This window comes from Bos javanicus, chromosome 12 (assembly GCF_032452875.1).
Source record: "Bos javanicus breed banteng chromosome 12, ARS-OSU_banteng_1.0, whole genome shotgun sequence".
Classification (NCBI taxonomy): domain Eukaryota; kingdom Metazoa; phylum Chordata; class Mammalia; order Artiodactyla; family Bovidae; genus Bos; species Bos javanicus.
In genome coordinates, this window is record NC_083879.1 from 75,550,007 (window position 1) to 75,572,891 (window position 22,885).

Here is a 22,885-nt window from a genome sequence, read left to right on the forward strand (position 1 = left end):
CGCAGGGCGCGGGCGCGGACGCTGGAGGGGGCTGTGGTTCTCCCGCTGTCCCCGCGGCTCGGGCGGCGCGGCGCTGGGGCTCCCCCGCCCCTCGCCGAGGGGCCGGCCCAGGCCCGGGGAGGGGCTCGCCTGCCTTCACTTCCCGCTCGCCGGCCTGGAGGCGGCGGGGCCGGCGCGGGCGCAGGGGGCTGCGGGCAGCGCTCGGCTGGCGCGCGGGGCGGGGACGCGGCCGCCGCCCGCTTTGCGCCGCTCCTCCCCGCGCGAGCGCCGCTCGGCCCGGCGTCGAGGCGGCCATGGCGACCCTGAGCCCGCTCCCCACCCACCCCGCCTGCTCCGCCCTCCCCTCCGCCCCGCGCCACCTTTGATGGCTCGGACCTCGGCCGGCCACCGCCAGCCCCGTGCGCGCGTCCGCGCCGCTGCCGCCGCCCGCGGGTATTAATAGCCGAGCGTCCCCGCCGCACGCGCAGCCGGAGCCGCCGCGCCCTCGGCCGCCCGGGGCTCGGAGCTGCGGAGCCCGGAGGCCGGGAGCGGGAGCGGGAGTGGGAGCCGGAGCCGCCCGCGCCGTGGAGGTAGGAGGCGCGCGGCGAACAATGACCGCGGCGGGCGGGCGGGCGGCAACTTGTGCGAGTCGGGCGCCCGGAGCCGGCCGATCCGGGCGCGGCTGGAAGGAGCTGCGTGGCCCGCGGGTCCTGCCTGCGGGAGGTGTGGCGAGTGGCATCGGGCTTTCTCTTACTAAGGCGGGAGAGTCGTCCTCCAGCCAGGCAACAATAGCCGGAGCTCCGGGGCCTCAGGGCCCCGCGCCACCCCTTGCGCCCTTCTCTCACCTCGGCGGACTCGAGCCGCGGGCTCCGCGCGCGTCCCTACTCGCCTCCCCCCGCCCCGGGGCGCCCTCCCCCCGCTTCCTCCCATCCCACCCGGCGCGCTGACAGCGCCCGACGCGGCTTCCGGACCTCCGGCCGCAATCTGGGCTCCTGAGGCCGCCCGCGGGCCGGGGGGGTGGCCGCTGGCGCGGGTGCTCGCGGCTCGCCCACGCACGGCGCGGGGACCCCGGGTGGGTGACAAAGAGGAACACGCCCTCTCGCCGAGTTGCATTTTTGTCCCTCGTTACCGCTAGCCTTTATGGAGACCAAAGTTTTCTCCCACCCCCCCCCCTTTTTTTTTTAAAGCAAAGGACACAGATTTTTGTGGTGAGCTTTTCAAAACAACTTCTGATTGTGGTTTTACGATTTAAGTTCCAGAAACTTTAGCTGTGTGATCCGGCCAGACCCTTTGAGAGTGTGTGCATGTGTGTGTGTTTTATTCGAGGGGGAACACGCGTTCCCGGGCATCAGTCTGGATGTCGTGTCTGGCCGTGGGAGCCCAGCTCTGAAATCTGTGCAGAGTCTCCCAGAAAACGAGCGAGGTGCGACGCACGAAGAACTGAGGACCCTGGTTATCAGATCCGCCGCTTGAGATGCGGAGAGATTGCCTCGCGTCTGGAACAGTTTAGCCTGCTCAGCCTGTCTCTGTGATCCTTCTGGAGTACCATGGTGGCCTCTGGCTGTTTCATTTTATGGTCCTGGTTAATGTCTTGCTTGTTAGTTTCCCAGGTTTGACTTGCTCAGCCCCGCCCTCCTCTATTACTGTTCCACCCTGAGCCATGGCTTTTGGGGACCCCCATCTCTCCCACCCCGCAGGCAGCGTCTTCAGCCGGAGCCAAACCCCAGCCTAAACCCCGTGGGTTAGGTTCACTGTGCTTTGCGCCTGGTGACTTGGCCAAGCCCATTTCAGAACATCTTCCAGCATTGTCTTGCTTTTCTTACTCAGTCTAAACCGGACAGAAAGCAGGATGAAAGGCTTTTTCGGTCCTGAGAGCTTTGGGACATTTACCTTAAAAATTGTCCTCACTGTTGTGATCAGGCAGGCCCTTCTGAAGTCTCCTGCTTTTGGCTGTCTTCCACATTCCACAGCCTTCTGGTTGGGGCTTTACCTTTAGCCTTTCCGTAGGGTTGGTCTTCTGGGTATGATAGTTTCTGACAATGCTCTTCATGTGGGCTCAGCATCCACATGGCTCACTTTATATTCCTGCAGCATCCTTCTGCAGCAAGGCACCAATATTGGAGTTACTCCAAGCACAAGGGAACGTTTGTGTTTTTAGAATGTCTGGCTAATAGATCTGCTTCTGGGTAAAATAAATAGACACATGATTGGCCAGTGGCTGGCTTCCTGGGCGAAGTGTTGGTGGAAATAGTAAGCTGCTAGCCTAGCGCTTCCCATAATCTCTTCTTTCTTGTTTGTGGATGAGAAACTTGAAATACCTGGTGATGATGTAGCTGTTCTCCATAGGGTCACAGACTCAGTGGCTTGCCCCCTGTAAGTTGGGGTGTGGTTTTTCATTCAAGGAGGGCTTCCCCTTTGGGAATCCTGAAGCGAGTTTTATAGTGTCCCTTTTCACACAATTAGTCTTTTCCTGGAATTTTATACAGGGATTGAATTCCCTAGGTCATAATAGAATACTAAGGCTACTCTGTGGCCAAATTTACCGAAAGGAGACTTAAAAATCTACCTTAGATAATTTTCTTCTGGTGTATTGCAGTTTTGTCATAATTATCTTAAGACTATGAGGAGCTTGGGTGAACATTTTTGTTTTGCTTTTTATTTAAAAAACTGTTGGAGGAAATGGTTTCTAAGAAGATAAGAATTGAATATAGTATTGAAAGGGTTACTTTTTTAAAGTGGAATTCATCCTTTAGCATTCACTGAACTCTAATAGTCATAGAAGAATTTAATTCATTTGGAGAATGGTATATATTTGTAAGGATATATAAATATATATGCACGTGATAGACATCAGAAATGAACACCTTTTTCCATCCTTGAGGAGGTTAGAGAACACTAAAGAAGAGATGGGAGCCCAGTTTTTGCTTGCTGAACACCTTAGGAAAAATGGAATGTGGGTTTCCCAGAGGATGAGGGAAGTTGTGTGAATTTGTAGGTACTTGGCTGATGCTTTGACAGCATGGTGAACCAGGCATTTCAAACAAACCTTTTGCAACTGACCTTGCATATTGCAGAGAGCTGCTTAGTGTTTTTGAGAAAGGCACTTTCCCCTTGAACTGAAGATGCTACAGATAAGAGAGGAGCTCTTGTAATCTCGGTGCTTCCCAGGTGGTAAAGAATCCACCTGCAATATGGGAGACCTGGGTTCGACCCCTGGGTTGGGAAGATCCCCTCAGATCCCCTGGAGGAGGGCGTGGCAGCCCACTCCAGTATTCTTGCCTGGAGAATCCACTGGACAGAGGAGCCTGGCGGGCTACAGTTGTGGGGTCGCAGAGTCAGACACGACTGAGCGACTGAGCATGCACTTGTAATCCCAAAGTACAATCACTGGAGTCCTTTCCGTTGATACTTTGAGTGCCCAGGTATTCCAGGTGTTGCTTACCATTGCTGGGAAGGGATTTTAAAGGTTCTTGTGGCTGCACCTCTCCTCTTATTTGGTGCTTTGATTGAAAGGAGGGCTCACCAAGCCTGACTGTTGAATGGGCAGTGGTGGAGCAACTTGTTTTTTCCCCCTTGCTTTGTAATGGTTAGAGTTTCTGCTGTGGCCTCACTTCATCATACAGGCCCCTCACTCTGTTTCCGCCAGGTTACTGCCTTAACCACTTCCACATGTCGGGCAAGATCAGAGCCCAACGGTTTCCATTCAAATTACTAGAAATACTGATTTCACCAGTCCTTTTATGCCAAGTGCCGCCTTTGTTTTTAATCAAGAAGCCCCCGAAACTGTTTATTTGAAAAGTGGAGAAACTGTCTTTTAATAGGCTTCCCTCCTCCAGGTTTAAGTCAGTTAAAAATATTTTGCCAAGTGGATACTTTGAGCAAAAGGGAACAATTGATACATGTTAAATGCCCAAGCTCTAAGCCTTTGATACTTGTGAAATAAACCAGGGACCATAGGGTACAAGAGGCCTAAAAGTGAGCGCATGCTCAGTGCTGCCCATGAACTTAGGCAGTTTTCTTATTTAACGTGGGATGGAAATTAGAGACAGACGGCAAGATTGGCAATTAAATTAATATGAGAATTCATCATTTACACTGAATTAATTTCATGTGTTAGATGGTCATATTTGTGCATACATTTTCAAACAAAAGGGCCCTGGGCCAAATTAGATTATCTTTTTTCTATTATGTAAAATTCCACATCCACAAGAGCAACCGCACTCTGTGTAGACTTTGGGCTTTCCGTAACGGTATCGTGTAAGAGAAGACATAAATCCAGTATTATGATGCCTTTCACTCTTTGTTCTCATCATACTAATTCAGGATCTGCTATTTAGTGCATGGCACACAAGAAATCTTTGCTAAATACTTGCTGAGTGAATAAATAAACCTCATTTTCATGTCCTTTCAAGTTAGTCTTTAACATTTTTAAGGGAAATCTGATATTAGCCCTGACAAGTTGTTGTTCTCTGGGAATTTGAAAATTTGATATTTGGTTTCATTTCTGTTTTGATCTGATTTAACCATTGAAGCTAACCTTTAAAGTCAGGTATTGTAAAAATATACAGACTCATTTTTAAGAAATCCAACACAAAAAAGCATGAAGAAGAAAGTACAACCTATCTGAAAAATTTGCTTCTGGGATAACTTTCCTTCTTCCTGAGATGTTTTTTGAAAGTTCCACGAGTGAGCATTTACTGGGGTGTGTGCTTGTGTCAAGTTGCTTCAGTCGTGTCCGACTCTGTGCAACCCCGTGGACTGTAGCTTAGCAGGCTCTTCTGTTCATGGGATTCTCCAGGCAAGAATACTGGAGTGGGTGGCCATTTCCTCCTCCAGGGGAATCTTCCCAAGCCAGAGGGTAACCTCAATTTCTGTGGGCCTTGAAATCTGTTCCAGAATGATGAATTAGCTGGGTGTGCAATTCTGGATTATTGCTTCTGTGTTAATCCACTGTCTTCTGATCCGTTTGTTGTTGCTGTTATGTCCGCTGTCAGGCTAATTGTTGTTTGTAAATAGTCTCGTCTTTTCTCTCTGGCCGCTTTTAAGACCCTTTGGAGTTCTGCAGTTTCACAAAGCCTAGGTGTAATTTCACCTCACCTTTTATTCCTCTCTCCTCCTCCTTCCCCCTTCCTCCGTCCTCTTATCAGCGTGCTCCTTTCTGCTGCCCTGAGTATTTCAGTGTCTAGATGTGCTTCTCTTTGTTGGTCTGGTCGCCCTTGGCCACTCTGGTTGTTTCCAGTCTGGGCTGTTATGAATAAGGCTGCTAAGAGCATTTGTGAACAAGTCTTTGTGCGGAGATCTGTTTTCCTTTTTATTGCTGGGTCTTATAATAAGTGTATGTTTATAAGAAACTGCCATCTGTTTTCCAAAGTGTTTGTACCATTTTACATTCCCGCCAATGATATACGAGTGTTCCACTTAGTGTAATCCTCATGAGCACTTGAAATTACCCATCTTTTTCATTTTGGCCATTCTGGTGGATGTGTTAGTGGTATCTCCTTGTGGTTTAATTTTATATTTCCCTGAAAGAGAAGAATAGGTTTTCCTGTGCTTTTTGGCCATTTGGCTATCTTCCTTCGTGACGTGGCCATTCACACTTTGTTCTTTTCCATTGATTTTTGTCTGATTGTTTCATAAAGCTTTTGAGTATAACTGACATGTAAGAAACCGCACATACTTAATGTCATCTTATTTTACAGTTATGAGAGTTCTGTGTATATTCTGCATACAAGTACATTGTTAGGTAAATACATTACGAGTATGTTCACCAGGCTATTTTTTAACCTTCTCCTTTTTTAATGGTATCTTTTGAAGAGCAAAATTTATGAGGAAAACATTGTACACGGTCCACTTATTGAGCTTATTAAAGGTCAGATAATTTTTTTCAACTTTGGAAAAATAGCACAGTTTTGTGTGTAAGACATACACTAATATCACTCTGTTCAGGAGGTCAGACCCCATTTACTTCATGCAGTTCTGATCTTTCCTAACTGAAACTGAGTTGAAAAGACATGAAAATGGAAAAAAAAAAACCCCAAAACCCTGCTCGTTTTGAAAAATCTGAGGAAACAAGGGGTTTAAGATTGTGATCAAATAAATAGATTTCCAAAATTCAAAATTGAGTTGTTTGTTCTTTTAGCACACAGAAGGATTGTGGAAAAGAAGTATTTTCAAAATCAATACCAAAAAATGGAGCCCTAGGAAAAAGCAAGATGTGACATTCTAAAAAGAGGTCAGGATGGCATATGTGGGTGCTTGTAAAAGGCGTTTAGTTTTCCTATTTTGGTGTGAATTTCATCGTGTTATTTATGTATTCTCCTCATTTTCTGAACTGGATAACAAGGGTTGTCAGATCAGAAAGCATGTTTTCCTGATTTTTGTTTCTCCTGCTCATAGAAGGTAAATAAATATTGCTTGACTTGAATTAAAATTTGTGTCATGACTGAATCAGAAACAGAGAACAGACTTGCGGTTGCCAAGTGGGAGGAGGGTGGAGAGGGATGGATTGGGGGTTTGGGGTTAGCAGATGCAAACTGTTATACTTAGAATGGATAAACAAGGTCCTACTGTAGAGCACAGGGACCTCTATTCAAAATCCCGTGCTAAACTGTAATGGAAAAGACAAATACATACATACATAAATTTAAAAATTTCTGTATTGAAAACTCCATGACATGTTAGGATACCGATGTTAGAGATTGGTATTAAAGATAAGAAGAGTTGGGAATATAGATATTAAGATGAGACAGATCAGCCCATCTGTATGTTGTCCATCTTTGTGATGTTGGGCAAGTTATTGGTGCTCTTTCCCTAAAACCTCAAGGGGCCTTCAAGAGTGCATTTATCTTCAGGTGATAGAATCTTTGACTTATAGCAGTGAAAGTCACCAATTGCTGTTACTGCTACTGCTAAGTTGCTTCAGTCGTGTCCGACTCTGTGTGACCCCATAGACGGCAGCCCACTAGGCTCCTCTGTCCCTGGGATTCTCCAGGCAAGAATACTGGAGTGGGTTGCCATTTCCTTCTCCAATGCATGAAAGTGAAAAGTGAAAGTGAAGTCGCTCAGTTGTGCCCGACTCTTAGCGACTCCATGGACTGGAGCCTACCAGGCTCCTCTGTCCATGGGATTTTCCAGGCAAGAGTACTGGAGTAGGGTGCCATTGCCTTCTCTGCAATTCACCAATTAGTTGCCTCAAATAATAAGAAAGGAAGGGGTCCCTGGTTCAGTGTCTCAGCTCACAGTATCACCCAGGACACAAGTTCTTTCTGTCCTTCTACCCTGCCGTGCCCAGCTTGTTGCTTTCTGTACCTAGGCTTGTCGCCCAGAGGTTAATGATGCTGCTGCAGCCTGCTGAGCTGTTACGGCGAAGGGCTGCTACAGTTCCATGCTGCTTAGTGTCACCCATTTGTTGTCATCAGGAAATGATGGCACGGCCTTCTTCACACTCCTTTTGTCCTTAATCAAAGTGCTTCTCAGAAGCCGCCGACATTTGGTGGTCTTTGAAGAAGGATCTGGGGGAGTGTTTCTGTACTCTCACCGAGATACCCGATAGCTGGACTGAATGTGATGTCTGGAATCACAGCAGCCATGTTGTGATCAGCCTTGGGATGACGGCAAGAGGATGATGGGCTGAAAGACGGAAGCAGAGTTCTTGTGGGCATCACTTAGGCACCATTCTTCCTGCACCTGGAGCTTAGTATACTAAATAATAAGTTTTGTATACCAAATAATGCCAACCTGGACTTAGTGTATTAGACAATAAATTTACCCACTTTCTAATTCTGTTCTTCTCATCCCAAGCATCTTGACTGATACATTCATCGGAAGACTTTGTCTTTCTTTTTAAAAAATGTCTTTTTTGGTCTGCTTTTTACAAAATGAAGTGTAGTTGATTTACAATATTATGTTAGCTTCTGGTATACAAAATAGTGATTTGATGATATTTTTGTAGATTATGCATCATGCTAGGGTTATTAGAATATCACTGACTATATTCCCAGTGCTATTCATTGTATCCCTGTGACTTTATTTTATAACAGATCATTTGTATGTCTTATGCTCTTCACCTGGTTTGCCCATTGCCCCACCCCTCCTCCCTTTCAGCAGTTTTTTCTCTGTACCTGTGAGTCTGTTCCTGTTATATTTATTCATTTGTTTTTTAGATTCCACATATAAGTGAAAACATACAGTATTTATCCTTCTCTGTCTGACTTATTTCACTTAGCATAATTGTTCCCTGTAGGTCTATCCACGTTGTCACAAATGGTAAACTGTCCTTGATGGCTGAGTGACAGCCCATTGTATAATATCCCTGTGTTTTCTCTATCTGCTCTTCAGTCAGTGACCATTTAGGTTGTCTCCATGTCTTGGCTATTGTGAACGACGCTTTAGTGAACACAGGGGTGTGTGTTTCTTTTTAAATTAGTGTTTTCGCTTTCTTTAAGTAAATACCCAGGAGTGGAAATGCTAGATTGTATGATAGTTCCATTTTTAATTCTTTGAGGAGCCTGCGTACTCTTTTCCATAGTGTCTGCACCAATTTATCAATATATTCCCACCTCCAGCGCTGGAGGGTTCCTTTTCTCTACATCCTCAACAATACTTGTTATTTCTTGTCTTTTTGATGAGAGCCATTCTGACAGGTTGGAAGACTTGATCTTTCATCTGCCATTTGACATTATCTATGAGAAAAAGAGTCTCTTACTGTTAATTATGTGGAAAGTGGCTTAGTAATCATACCAAGTTGCTGTGAAAGATGAATGATTTTTAAGGACTGTAGGTATTTGATAACATGTGAGAATCTGGTCACTATATCTGCATAAATTTTACCTTTTCCTCTCTTGATGGCCTTGCAGGACATCTACTTAGAACTGACCATTTGGGGTTTGGATTAGGAGATTTGTGAGGCCATTATTAATCAGAGATTAATGTCTTCCTTTATAATCTTGCCAAATCTTTTGATTATCTGGCATGAAATCTTATTGAGGGCCAATGTTATTAGTAGAAGGAACTGCTTGAAAATGTCAGTATTTGGGTAAAGTAGAGATTTACTACATTCAAAAATTAGACACAGGTATTTATGACCCTGTAAAGAAAGGTTGAATGATTTTATGATAACCTTAATCCAAGCAAATGAATTGAATGGAAAATATCCAAGTGAAGAACTTGCAGAATATAGAATTAGAAGATTCCAGTCTATTTTCTTTTGATTGATACAACCTTTAAGAAGAAATCTGGTCATCCCCCCACCCCTTACTATCAGGATGGTCAGGTGACAAGAGTTAATTGCATATTCACTCACATTTTTTTTTTTACTTCATTTTGTGTGAGGATTTATCAACTCAACAAGTATTTGATTGACTAGCTGTGTTAAATTACTAGTTAATATTGGTGCCACAAAAATAGGGCCCAGTTCTCTGCTGTCAGAGTGTAGCATCCAGACCAGATTGGAGAAGTTTTCTAGATAATTACAATATGACAAGAGCTTTGCAAAAGGTACTGTAATGGTGGAAGTGTTCAGATATTAAGATATTGGATTCTGGTTGAAAGTTGCATTTAAGTTGAGCTTTCAGTAAAGAAGTGTGTTTTTGTTAACTTGTTTGCTCATTTTAGTATTCCCTTTGTACTCTACTTTTTGTAACAGGATTAGAAAAGTATTCATGTATCAAACAGTAAGTAAAAATTCCTTGCAATCCTGCTGGTCAGAATTTGTGAAAATTAAAATTTGATTTATTTCCATTTGATTTTTGGCATATTCAATATATTCCCAGTATTTGTCTGTCTATAGACAGACATACTTTTTTTAAAAATTGTGAGAACAATGCGTGTATAATTAGAAGCCACTTTCCCGCCTTAACCGCTGAGTGTTTTCCATATTGAGTTTTCTTTGAAATGAAAATTTTAATGACTTTATAATGTTCCCCTGTATAATTCTACATAATATACCTAACATTGCCTTTTATTGGTCTTTTTATTTTTTTGCTTGCAATATTTGACTGCTGTAACCATCTGTATATAAATCTATGGAAAGAGCGTTCTTTTGTTGCAAGGGGCAGACACCCACCCACCTTGAGTCGTAAGAGAATGGGGAATTTGGTAGCTCTCAATACCAACCCCAGAACGGGCCAAGGTGAGTCGTCTCAGGAATCGAGACCTGGGTCCGAAGACTCCAACCACGTGTGGGATTGGCTTCGTGTTCCTGGTTCTCTCCACTGGCACTTGGGACAGTTCGCTGGTGATGGTGGGGCTGCCTTGCGCGACACAGGAACTGTAACATCGATTGTTGTTTAGTCAGTCGTGTCCGACTCTTTGCGACCCCATGCACTGTAGCCCGCCAGGCCCCTCTGTCCATAGGATTTCCCAGGCAAGGTTACCAGCGTGGGTTACCATTTCCTTCTCCAGGGGATTTTCCTGACCCAGGGATTGAACCCATGTCTCCTGCCTTGGCAGGTGGATTCTTTACCACTGAGCCACCGAGGAAGCCCATAGCATCCACGGCCCCACCTTAAAAGTCAGGCAGCCCCCACCTCCACCCCCCGTCATGCTGGCGATTAGTCATACCTTTGAACATGTTCCATTCCCGGGGATGAAACGTTCATGCCACTCGCGCTGGGATTGAGACTCACCAAGTTGAAGTTTGAACCCCCATCTCCACCCCTCCAGGGAAGGACTCCTGTTTCGGCCAGATGAGGGACCCCTCTTGTGACGGAGGGGTGTATAAGGATGGGGTGGGGATGGGGAACTGGCCTTTCCAGGTGGATAAGATTGACACACAAAAATAAGGGGAAATAACTTTCTGGGGGAGGGCCCAGCGGGGAAGGAGGGACAGAGACAGGAAGGAGGTGCACCGTCCACACCTCCCGGGGCTGTGCCGAAGCTGGAGGATTCCCATCAGGACAAGATTGATGTCCATGCACCGAAAGCTGCAGTTCTAACCTAATGGTCCCTTGTGAGGGGCGCCACAGTGGTTAGATATCAGCTCCAAACAACCCTCCTCTCGCTTATATTCAGACACACCATCCAGAATTCGAGGAAAGAGGTGGAAATCGATCAGCCTTGCTCAGGGTGAGTCTACAGCAAAGCTGGCCCCTGCAGAAGCCCACCAGGCAGGCTGGGATGGGAGCTGTGCCTCTACGCTCTTTTCTTATCACTTGTGACGACTCTCGAGGTGCCCCCTGCCTTCTTGAATTCTGGCCACGCTGGGTCTTCGTTGTGGCATGCAGGCCTTCTCTGCTTGCAGCCCTTGGGCTTCTCTTGTTCCTGGTACATGGGTTTAGTTGCCCCGTGGCGTGGAGGATCTTAGCTCCCCAATCCAGGGATTGAACCTGCACCCCCTGCATTGGGAAGATGAATTCTTAACCCCTGGACCATCAGGGACGTCCCATGTGTCCCCTTTCTCTGTTGTTGGTCAGAGGCACTTAGTAAGCAAGGATGTTAGCTCCTGGCAGCCCTAACCAGTCCCCAGCAGACAGGACTGTTTCGGGACAACCGTATGTTGAGAGAGAAGATACCCATATGTGACCCAGCCAAGCCATGCCCGTTTTGCTAATTCCCGATCAAAGCAGTGTCTCTGTCTCAGTTCCATTGGCTTACCATTGGAGATTATCCACAGAAGTTTTGGCGAGCCCCCAGGGCAGTGCCGAAGGCGGCTGCTGCCAACGGCGGCGGCCTGACTGGTTTCATCTGCAGTGTAGCTCGCATCATTAGTTAGTCCCCGATGTGTGGATTTTGCCTTTTCCCCCAGAGTTCATTTCTGGAGATCAGGAGCTGTGTCTCAAAACTTCTGATCTACTTTCTGGCTACTTAAAACAGAGCCTTTCTTTGATGGATTAATGAGGATCTTATCATAGGATCTCAGGTAGCTGGAAAAATCACAACTCATTAGAGTCTCAATAACTCTTCACAAGTTTCTCACAAAGGTCTGTCAAGCACCTTTTACCCGGAGGGCACGATTCCTGAGATTGACAACAGTGAAGAAAACAGGCCGAAAAATCCTCGTCTTCAAGGGGACAGTGTATATATATATATTTTTTGGTCCAAATTGAGACATTTTTGACACTGAAAGGCGCTAACTGCCTGGGTGTCAGAACAAAAGGCGTCTAAGTGGATGGTCACCCTCGTGCTGAGAGAGGGGCCCAAAGTGTGTGCATGCGTGCTTAGTCGCTCAGTTGTGTCTGACTCTGCAGCTGCATGGATTGTAGCCCGCCAGGCTCCTCTGTCCATGGAATTCTCCAGGCGAGAATACTAGAGTGGGTTGCCATGCCCTCCTCCAGGGGACCTTACTGACTTGATTGAACCTGGGTCTGTTGAGTCTCCTGTATTGGCCCGCGGGTTCTTTACCACTGAGCCATTTGGGAAGCCTGGCTCAAAGCAGGGTGTTGGGGTAGGGGTGGGGGGGCTGGTTTTCCGCTGAGGCTATCATATGCCCTCAGGATAGTCTGGGTCTTGTGACTTCAGGGACCCCATCATTCACTCACTGGACACATTTATTGAGAGTCCGTGAAGTTGTGTTTGTGTCCTCCTAAAAGATGGTTTGCTCCCAGGCAAGGCTGTTTGCAGGGACATACAAGTGGGAGGTTTGTCCTCTGGAGGAAAATAATGAATGGAATTGTTTGAGAGACTGTGGACTCCTGAGATACAGATCAGCAGATTCCAAGTAACTTCCTTGTAGAAGTCCTTTTGACCAGCATTTTTTTTTTAAGCTTTGAAAATCAACAGGGCTCTAGGCCCTGAAGGTGATTTAACAAGACACAGTTAAGGGGAAAAAGGAGTTGAGATTGCTTTGGAAGGAAATCACACATGCATTAAATTAAAAAAATATATATATTTATAGTAAAAGTGCCCTCTCCGCCTCCTGTAGCGTTCTGTGAGTTTTACCACGTATATGGATTTGTGTGACCAACACCACAGTCAGGATATGGAATTTAAAAAAAAATAATTGTATTTATTTTTGGCTGTGTGTGGTCTTTGTTGTTGCATGGGCTTTTCTCTAGTTGTGGTGAGCCGGGCTACTCTCTGGTTGTATGGGTGTGCGGGCTTCTCGCTGCAGTGGCTTCTCTTGATGTCAGTCACAAGCTCTAGGACACGTGGGCTTTACATGCAGCATGTGGACTCACTGGTAGCTCCCGGGCTCTAGAGCACAGGCTCAGGAGTTGCTGCACGTGCGTGGTTGCTCTGTGGCATGTGGGATCTTGCCGGGCCAGGGATCGAACCTGTGTCTCCTGTACTGGCAGGCAGATTCTTTAACCACTGAACCCCCGGGGAAGCCCCAGGATATGGAACATTTTGAGCAGCTCAGAAAATTCCCAGGTGTTGTTCCTTTCCTTGGGTTCACCTTCCCCTGTCCCCTTCCGCCACCCCTGTTAACTGCTCACCTTTGCTGTGTCACTATCTGTTCTTTTTCAGACGTCTTATAAGTGGAATCACAGTGCGTGAACCTTTTTTGAGACTGGCTTCTTTCACACACTCACACAATGTCTCTGAGATTCTTCTGAGTTGTTTTTAACGTCACCCTTTTCCTTCAATTGCCGAGTACTGATCCGTAGTATGGATGTACCACGGTTTGCATAGGCATTCACTTGTTGAAGGACGTTGGGGTTGTTTCCAGTTTGGGGCAAGTGTGAATAGAATGGCTAAATCAGCAGCTGCTAGAAGCTTTCATGTGCAGGTCTTAATATGGGTGTGATTTCTCACCGGGAGGTGCCCAGAAGTGGAGTCCTCCCCAGCACTTGATGTTGTCCCTGCTTTTCACTGAAGCCATTTGAACAGGTGTGTACTGGTGTGTCAGCATGGCTGTTTATTTTTTTTAACAAAACATGCTGAGAAAACATCAGTATACGAGGGGCTTATTCAAAGATATTGACTAGATCCTTTCCTGGGCTACCTGGTGGTGGTTTAGACACTAAGTCGTGTCTGACTCTCTGCGACCCCGTAGACTGTATCACCTGCCAGGCTACTCTCTTGTTTTGCTGAGAAGTTTCACTTTCATCTCAGGTTCAAAGGATTTGTTAACAAAATAAGCCACTTGTTATATACAAATAAATAATACCAGTATTTATTAGAGAATTAGGACTTCCCTGGTGGCTCAGATGGTAAAGCATCTGCCTACCATGCAGGAGACCGGGGTTTGATCCCTGGGTGGGGAAGATCCCCTGGAGAAGGAAATGGCAACCCACTCCAGTACTCTTGCTTGGAAAATCCCCTGGTTGGAGGATCCTGGTAGGCTACAGTCTATGGGGTCGCAAAGAGTCGGACACGACTGAGCAACGTCACTTTCACTTTCATTAGAGAATTATCTGGCTTACTTTCAATATACTAACATGAAAAGAGAAACAGCAGAGGGTACTTCACCAAATTGGGTTTAGACCAACACTCAGACTCAAAGAGCTCTGGGAAGTCCCGGGACACAGCACATCTGGAGTCTCAACTGGGAAAAGGTCCCAGGCAGCACATTGGCTCTGTGGGTGAGACTTCAAAGATTGCAGTTCGGTTCCCCGTTTATAATCCTGGAAGGAAAACTGATATCATCATCAATCTGTGAGCAAATAGCAACTCTGGTGTCATGCTAATGTTGTTTGTTTTGTCTTGAAGAACTTGGAATATTGTTCCGCCTGAGGCTTGGTTGGCCAGACCCCCTCCAGGGGCTCAACAATCTCAAGACTATCTCATCTATGGTGCGGCTAGTCTTGCACTCACAGCAGGCAGTCACCCACAGTCAGGGCAGTGTCCTGGCAGGTTAGAAGCAAGGTCAGAGGCCTATTCTGCTTTGTCTCTGAAGCCTAAAGAAGACTATTTAATTTCCCTAACATCTGTCCATGGGATTTCCCAGACAAAAATACCAGAGTGAGTTGCCATTTCCTTCTCCAGGGCCTCTTCCCAACCTAGGGATTGAACCTGTGTCTCCTGCATTGCAGATGGATTCTTTACTACTGAGCCACTACGGAAGCCTACAGGCAGAGGCTTAATAAACTCTGTTAGCTGCCCATTTTGGGAAGGGATGAATCAAAAAGAGCAATTGTGTATATGAAAGCTGAGGCTCAGAATGTAACAATGCCAGCAAGAAATAGAGGTAAGTAGCACAAAGTTGGACACGACTGAAGCGACTTAGCAGCAGCAGCATGTGGCATAAATACTTAGCTCAGAGACCTGATAGGGTGTGGAGGTTTGGTTTGAGTATCTTGTTAATTCTCTATGTGAATATACAGTGATAATGATTAAAAGAATTATAGAAGCAGCTGAAAGGCAGTGGCGACCTGGAGGAAAGAACACAGGCTTCAGGGCCTGGATTCCTCATCTGTGACTGTGTGACACACTACTCCAATTTGAGTGACTTATGTCAGTAGACCCAGGTTCGATCCCTGGGTCGGGAAGATCCCCTGGAGAAGGGAATGGCAACCCACTCAAGTGTTCTTGCCTAGAGAATTCCATGGACAGAGGAGCCTGGCGGGCTACAGTCTGTGGGGTCACAGAGAGTCAGACGCTACTGAGTGACTAACCCACACGTCAATAGTAAATACTGTCTTTCACAGCTTCTCTGGGACAGGACTCTGGGAGTGTCTTAGATGGGCAGTTCTGGCTTGGATATTTGCAGCAGAGATGTCAGCTGGGGTGGTAGGGTCTGTTTCCAAGGAAGCGTCTCAGGTAGGCTGCTGGAGTATCCTTACAGCATGGTGGCTAGGTTGTCCCAGAGCGAGTAGTTCGTGAGGACCAAGGTGGAAACTGCCGTGACGTTAATGACCTAGACTGGGAAGTTCTCCTTGGTCGCTTCCACAGATTCTTGATCACACAGGCCAGCCATGATTCAGTGGGGGGTTGACTACACAAAAGTGGAGGGTGCCAGGTGGCAAGGGTCATTGGGAGCCATCTTGGAAGCTGGCTACCATGGGACTGAGGGACTTGTGTTACACCCTGTGTTATAGAACAGGAAGAGACAGACTTGGGAAACGGACTCCTGGTTGCCAGTTAGGGTTGGGGTGGGGGGCGTGGAGGGATAGTTGAGGACTTTGGGAAGGACATGTACACACTATTTTTAAAATGGATCCCACCCCCGCCCCCCAAAAAGAAAACCCCACTGGATAGCACATGGAACTCTGCTCAATGTTATGTGGTAGCCTGGATGGGAGGGGGTTTTGGGGGAGAATGGATACATGTTTATGTATGACTGAGTCCCTTCACTGTTCACCTGAAACTGTCACGACATTGTTATTTGGCTCTACCCCAATACAAAATGTTTTTGGTGTTAAAAAAAAAAAATGAAATCCCAGAGTCGGCGTTAGCAGATCCACAGTTGATGGTGAGGGTCAAGGCCTGTGGCAGGGGAACAGTGGCTTTTCCCTGGGTGCTAGGTACCTTGGCAAAGACTCAAGGTTGAAAAATTGTCAATTTTTCAAGAGGTTGAAAAATTCTCCTGGTGGTTTGATTCCTTTTATTTAAATAATGCCTGCACTTTGCTGTAGGAAGGAGAATCTGAGAGACACAGAGGTGGTCTGTCTGCTCACTGTGCCATGCTGTGTGGGTACCACTTTCCTGCTTATCCTGAGGAGCTAACCAGGGTAGGCATCATTCTCTGTTCTCACTTGCTGTCTTTCCCTGGCATAGCTCAGTGCTAGGAAGGCCCTCACTTCTACCAGCTGAAGATGCAAATAAGAAAAGTCTAGTGGCTGAGACTCAGTACTCCCAATATAGGGGTCCCAGGTTCAATTCCTGGTCAGGGAACTAGATCCCTCTTGCCGTAACTAAGAGTTCGAATGCCAGGACTAAAAGAGCCTGCATGCTGCAACTAAGATCTGGCATGGCCAAATAAATAAATATTAAAAAAGAGAGAGAGAAAAGTCCATCACCAGAGTGATGGTAGGGAAAACCCATCAAAACCTATCTCCAGAAAATTGCTTGATAGATCAAGCAATAGATAGATAGATAGATAGATCGCATGGGCTAGAAGTCCTTCTAGGAATCATATTCAGCTTCTTCTTGGAATCAGGATTTGGGCTTCCAGTTTTAAACCAGGTGCTGTGTTAGACTGTGGGCTTGCACGTTTGTTTGGTCCTTTCTCAATGAGGAAGATGTTGTCCCCGTTTTACAGAAGAGGAAGCTGAGTCTTAGATTTCTGGGTAACATGCCCACGGTCATACACCGTGTATCAGTGAAATCAGGCTTTCCTCAAGTCCATGCTCTTTGTGACTCAGTTAGGGATCTTCTCCTAGTACAGCTGTAGGCAAGCACACCAGACTAGGGCGACGTGAGATAGATCTGCAAGTTCAGGATCAGACACTCTTTGTTTTGTTCTTGTTCTGTCAGCCAGTCTTGTCTACCTCTTGGGGACCCCATGGACTGCAGCAGCCAGGCTTCCCTGTCCTTCACCATCTCCTGGAGTTTGCTCAGACTCATGTCCATTGAGTCCGTGATGTCATCCAACCATCTCACCCTCTGTCGCCCCCTTCTCCTCCTGCCCTCAGTTTTTCCCACCATCCAGGCCTTTTCCGGTGAGTCATCTCCTCGCATCAGGTGTTCAAAGTATTGGAGCTTCAGCTTCAGCATCAGTCCTTCCAGTGAATATTCAGGGTTGGTTTCCATTAGGATTGATTTGATCTCTTTGCAGTCCAAGGGACTCTCAAGAGTCTTCTCCAGCAGCACAGTTCAAGCCTTGCCTGGTGGCTCAGATGGTAAAGAATCTGTCTTTGTTTAACAGTGTGTTATTTTGTTCGTGGTTAAAAAAAAAAAAAAAACTTTTTATTTTTAAAAAATTGATTAAAAAAAGGTGATCTTAGTTGTGGGTTTTGGCATCCCTTAAATTTCACATCCAGGGCCATGCCTCGCTTACCTCACCTTGACCCCACACAGCCAGTGGCTCTGGATGTGGAAGAATGAGGAAGGTCTGATCAGCTCACGGGAGTTCGGCATCCTTTTCAGCATTGTGATACTATTTTATTTTCCCTTTTGAGACATTTTGGGGGACGAGTCACCCGTCTTAGAGGACACGTCTTGGCCCTTTGCAGTCGCTGCTCTGTCCCTGCTTGACACAAGTGTTTGGTTCCAGGGTTACTTCCAGAATTTCAGCTGTGAGACCCTGATGCCCAGGCCTAATAAAAGCCTGTTAGAGTTTCGGAGAGTGGTGTTTTGTCACTCGGCGTGGATGTTTGGGAGCTGCAGCAGGAAGGAGATCTGCTTTCAGCTTAACAGCCACATGACAAAGGACCTGTGCCATGAGGCTTTCCCGGGCGCTGATGCCAGCCTGGCAGTGAGTACTGTCGCTCTGCTGGCAGGGCTCGTGTGGTTCAGGGCTGTGGCTGCTCTAGCCTGGTGCAGGGGATGGCTGCCCGCTTCTCCCTTGCGTTGCTTGCAGAGTGGCTTGGGTAACCCGAACAGATCATAAGCCTGGCCTGATGTATTTCACGTGGGAATTAGCTGTGCTTCCCTGAATCCTTTTTTTTAAACAAAGCTTTTTAAAATCATCTTGTTTCTTCTGCATGTCTCTTTTTTAATTGTAAAAATAATAGGATTGTTGTAGAAACTTTGAAAAGTGAAGAAGGGTGGTTTGGCAAATACACGTACTCACACACGGATTGTTCTCTTCATATTTGCCTTACATAGTTTTCTTTCCTTTGGTTATTAAAAAAAAAAAAAAGGTTATTTTAAGAGCAGTTTTAGGTCCACAGCAAATGGAGTAGAAAGCAGAGTTCCTATATACCCCTTCCTCACCCACTACCGCCCCCATTACCAACATCCAACATTTTCCTAAAATTTAGATTTTTTTTTACTGTTTAATTTTTTTCAACTTTATAATATCTTGTACATTTGTTTTTTGAATTTCTCCCCCCTTAACGTTGCTTCCATAGTCCTTAAACTAAAGTGGTTAAGTTCAAAGGTCTCATGAGGTCACTTCCTGTTGACCTTCAGAGCCCAATGCAGTTGGGCTTACAGTGGGGGGGTGGGGTCCTTGGATGACCTCTGGATGACCCTGGATGACCTATCATGTGGAGATTGCGCAGAATGTCCTTATAAGGATGTAGGGGCCTGATGAAGACTCACTGCTTCTGCCTGTCTTATCTCTAGATTCTTTTTTCCTCATGGCATTTGTGGGCAGGGGGCTTGGGATCTACTTTCTATTAGAAGTGTGTAGCCTTCCTCACGAGTTAGAAAATAGAACTGTAGTCCTAACTCTGACGGATGCTTCTGGAAGTGAATACTGCTCCGGGGCTCTCCTGCTTGCCAGGTTGGGGGTTTGAAAGTGGTGCAGGATTTCCAAAAGAAGGGGTGGGTGAGATCCGGGAACACGACTGCCTTCTCAGTGGTGTGTGCTGGGAAGAAGCACCTTTCGCTGGTGTACCTGTAGACACTGGCTTAGTTTGCTCCTTTCTGTGGGACCGCTGCCTAGCACAGGCTGTGGCCATCGTCAGTAGCCATTAAATCTTTGTCGAATGAAGAGAACTGATACCCTCTTTGGGGCCTTGTTGGTAAAATGACCTTGAACTTCTTAAACCTGAGCCGACCTTCTCACCAGCTGTTGGGCTCCCATGGTCTGTAAAAGCCTTGAATTTATAGTCACACGTTGATGGCAGATCTAAATTTACTCCTCACCCTGCCCTCTAGACAGCATGTTAAAAAGCAGAGACTTTACTGTGCCACCAAAGGTCCGTCTAGTCAAAGCTATGGTTTTTCCATTGGTCATGTATGGATGTGAGAGTTGGACCATAAAGAAGGCTGAGCACCGAAGAATTGATGCTTTGGAACTGTGGTGTTGGAGAAGCCTCTTGAAGGTCTGTTGGACTGCAAGGAGATCAAACCAGTCAGTCCTGAAGGAAGTCACCCCTGAATATTCACTGGAAGAACTGATGCTGAAGCTGAAGCTCCAATACTTTGGCCACCTGATGTGAAGAGCTGACTCATTTGAAAAGACCCTGATGCTGGGAAAGATGGAAGGCAGGAGGAGAAGGGGACGACAGAGGATGAGATGGTTGGATGGCATCACTGACTCGATGGGCATGAGTTTGAGTAGACTCCGAGAGTTGGTGATGGTCAGAGGAGCCTGGCATGCTGCAGTCCATGGGGTTGCAAACAGTCCGACACGACTGAGCGACTGAACTGAATTGAACTACCCTCTGACACTGTCTGCTTTAGCATCCCCGTCCTTTAGCTTCTGGTCTTGGTTTTAGCTTCTCAGACACAGGCCTGCTTAGCCTCTTGGGAAGTTAGAGATGCTTCATGTTCTGTGAATGGCAGAGATGCCTTGCACATCAGGTGCTTGACAACAAATGCTCACCTAGAGGAGAAAACTAACTTGTTTGGGGGCCATGATATCCTACGTTAGTGGTTTGTACATTAAACCTAGGATGGTCTTTTCTAATATTCTTAATTACCCCTCTTTAGCTGAATTCTGAGTAAATTACTGGATAGTTTGAATCTATGAATAATGCCATTGGCAGCAACTCCAGAAATAGTCTTACTTTTTAGTGAACAGTAAGTGTACCTAATCGCCTTTAAGACTGCGGGGGAGAGGAGTGAAGAAAGGATGAGGAAGTTGCCATGTGGGTATTTTGCCTCTGTTAATATTTGTTGATTGGCTGGCTACCTAGGCCAATTTCTTTTTTTTTTTTAACTTTTTATTTTATAGTGGAATATAGCTGATTAACAATGTTATGATAGTTTCAGGTAGACAGCAAAGGGGCTCAGCCATACATATGCATGTGTGCGTTCTCCCCCAGATAACTCTCCTCCCTTTCAGGCTTTGGCCAATTTCTTTTTTGTAAATAACGTTCATTTATATATACATATATATATATATTTTTTTTTAAAGGGGTGTCATTTGTCTTAACCAGATGAAGGTCGGTTGACCTTCTGGACTCTGTTTGCCTGACACCGACTGGTCAGCATTTCAGGGACCCTTGTTTTTGTGGAAGAAGACATTTTCAGTTGAGACTGAAGGAGGCGGAGAGTCTGGGGTGCTCTTTGTGGGTTTATGCTGAAGTGTCTTGATTTTTCCTCACTGAATCTCTTGACTCCTTTGATTTGTGTTTGATTACACAACAGACGGACACGTTGGGGACTTTCCCTTTGTCCACACGTTTACCTGCTGCTGTGAATCCAGTGGAAGCGTTATGAATCTTCATAGAGCTTAGGTTTTGGTTTAACATGAACCAAGTTCATATTCTTAATTGTTCTTAGGGTTGCAGACCGGACTTCACCGCCAGCGTAGCTTCCTGCTCTGTCCTCCGCTGTGCATTGTGTGTGGAAGGAAAGTCTCTTCTGTCTCTCTGAGAAGAGCTGGTCTGGCAGGCCAAGAGGTTCCGTCAGGAATTGTATTATTCATCCTCAAAATACTTTGAAATTTAGTTTGAATTTTAAATTCTTTTTGACTTTGGTAAAGAATAGATACATGTATGTATATAACTGAATCACTTTACTGTATACCTGTAGCTAACACAACATTGTAAATTATACTTCAGTCTTTTTAAAAAGGTGGTTAAAAAATACTCAAAAAAAGAATTAAAAAAATTTATTTTATATAGGAGTATAGTTGACTTTTTTGGAAAAGACTCTGATGCTGGGAGGAATTGGGGGCAGGAGGAGAAGGGGATGACAGAGGATGAGATGGCTGGATGGCAGCACTGACTCGATGGACGTGAGTCTGAATGAACTCCGGGAGTTGGTGATGGACAGGGAGGCCTGGTGTGCTGCGCTTCATGAGGTTGCAAAGAGTCGGACACGACTGACCGACTGATCTGATCTGATAGTTGACTTAGTGATTCAGATATATACATATATATACTTTTTCAGACTCTTTCCCACTATCAGATCAGATCAGTCGCTCAGTCGTGTCCGACTCTTTGCGACCCCGTGAATCACAGCACCCCAGGCCTCCCTGTCCATCACCAACTCCCGGAGTTCACCAAGACTCACGTCCATCAAGTCAGTGATGCCATCCAGCCATCTCATCCTCTGTCGTCCCCTTCTCCTCCTGCCCCCAATCCCTCCCAGCATTAGGGTCTTTTCCAATGAGTCAACTCTTCACACGAGGTGGCCAAAGTACTGGAGTTTCAGCTTTAGCATCATTCCTTCCAAAGAAATCCCAGGGCTGATCTCCTTCAGAATGGACTGGTTGGATCTCCTTGCAGTCCAAGGGACTCTCAAGAGTCTTCTTCAACACCACAGTTCAAAAGCATCAATTCTTTGGGGCTCAGCCTGCTTCACAGTCCAACTCTCACATCCATACATGACCACAGGAAAAACCATAGCCTTGACTAGACGAACCTTTGTTGGCAAAGTAATGTCTCTGCTTTTGAATATGCTATCTAGGTTGGTCATAACTTTCCTTCCAAGGAGTAAGCGTCTTTTAATTTCAGGGCTGCAGTCACCATCTGTAGTCATTTTGGAGCCCAGAAAAATAAAGTCTGACACTGTTTCCACTGTTTCCCCATCTATTTCCCATGAAGTGGTGGGACTGGATGCCATGATCTTTGTTTTCTGAATGTTGAGCTTTAAGCCAACTTTTTCACTCTCCACTTTCATTTTCATCAAGAGGCTTTTGAGTTCCTCTTCACTTTCTGCCATAAGGGTGGTGTCATCTGCATATCTGAGGTTATTGATATTTCTCCCGGCAATCTTGATTCCAGCTTGTGTTTCTTCCAGTCCAGCGTTTCTCATGATGTACTCTGCATAGAAGTTAAATAAACAGGGTGACAATATACAGCCTTGACGAACTCCTTTTCCTATTTGGAACCAGTCTGTTGTTCCATGTCCAGTTCTAACTGGTGCTTCCTGACCTGCATACAGATTTCTCAAGAAGCAGATCAGGTGGTCTGGTATTCCCATCTCTTTCAGAATTTCCCACAGTTTATTGTGATCCACACAGTCAAAAGCTTTGGCATAGTCAATAAAGCAGAAATAGATGCTTTTCTGGAACTCTCTTGCT

General features: G+C 46.1%; 1 protein-coding gene across 1 annotated transcript in view; it reads left to right on the forward strand.

Moving 5' to 3' along the window:
- The first annotated feature begins 364 nt into the window (after positions 1–364).
- The window catches only part of FARP1 (FERM, ARH/RhoGEF and pleckstrin domain protein 1), a 309,083-nt gene continuing 286,562 nt past the window's right edge, over positions 365–22,885 (forward strand). Inside the window, exon 1 of the mRNA XM_061435251.1 lies at positions 365–569. The gene's annotated coding sequence lies outside the window, so the exon portion shown is untranslated. The remainder of the gene's footprint in view (positions 570–22,885) is intronic.